We start from the raw sequence: 1,265 nt of genomic DNA on the forward strand, positions 1-1,265 counted from the left end.
CAGGATATCAATTGTAATTTGTTGCTGTTTTCTTCTCCCTGGATTTTTTCTGTTTACTCCAAATGACTTTCTTCAGATATCTACTAATTCTTGGTTAACTGTTCTTTCTTCAGCATGGGGGCATTTAAAAAGCTGACCATGAGTGGGCCTCACTGGTGGTGAGCTTTGGTGTAGGGGCAATCTAGTTAGGCAGTTTCAATAAGGAGTGTGAGGGTTAAATGTTATATGCCGATTTGGCTAGGGCTTGGGTGCTGAGTTGTTTGGTCAAACACTACCGTAGACATCGGTGTGAAGGTATCTATATAATAAAAGCCTAAGCAACTGTTATAGCGGAATGACCAGAACAACTGGTGCTATGATGCACACTGACAACCAGGGGGCAGACGCTCAATGCAGGAGCTGCCCCCTGGTGGTCAATGCGCTCCCACAGGGGGAGCACCGCTCAGCCAGAAGCTGGACTCATGGCTGGCGAGTGCAGTGGCAGTGACAGGAGCCTCTCCCGCCTCTGCGGCAGTGCTAAGGAGCAGTGAGCAGGAGGATGGTAAGGAGAGACGGGTCCCAGACTGCGAGAGGGCACAGGCTGGGTTGAGGACCACCCCCCCCCCCCATTCATGCACCAGCCTCTAGTTTTATATATGTGATTAATATCTACAATCAATTGATTTTAAAGGAGATTACCCTCAATAATGTGGATGGGTCTCATTGAATCAAATGAAGGCCTTAAGAGCAAAAAACAGATTTCCCAGGCGAAAATCCTGCCTTAGTTTCTAGCCTGTTGACCTGCCCTACAGATTTCAGAGTGAAGACTGCAACATCAACTCTTGCTTGAGTTTCCAGCCTGCTGGCCTGCTCAATAGATTTTGGGGCTATCTGGCCCCCAAAATTGTATAAGCTAATTCCTTAAAATAAATTTCTTAATATAAATATACATATATCTTATTGATTCTGTTTCTATGGAGATTTGGAACTGGCACAGGGAAGCCTCTGTTGCCTGTATATTTAGGTTTCCTCTTGGGCTAGTCAGATTTCTTTAAAAAGGCTCTTATGATCTCTTGACTAAAAAGGCAGTCTGGCTAACAGTAGGGTGAAAAAGCTGCAGTATTTTTCTTAACCTCCTGATTTTATTGTGGTACCCCAAACTTAAACTGTGCCTGGTAACTCCCAAATCGGAAATACTCTGATTTACTCTCTCCAGAAAATAAAAACCCTTTTCTTCAAAAATTGTGGCCTTCATTTGAACAGAGAGGACATTACCACCTAAATCT

This window comes from Myotis yumanensis, unplaced genomic scaffold (assembly GCF_028538775.1).
Source record: "Myotis yumanensis isolate MYYU_CA2020_CCGP unplaced genomic scaffold, mMyoYum1.0.hap1 SCAF_3, whole genome shotgun sequence".
Classification (NCBI taxonomy): Eukaryota; Metazoa; Chordata; class Mammalia; order Chiroptera; family Vespertilionidae; genus Myotis; species Myotis yumanensis.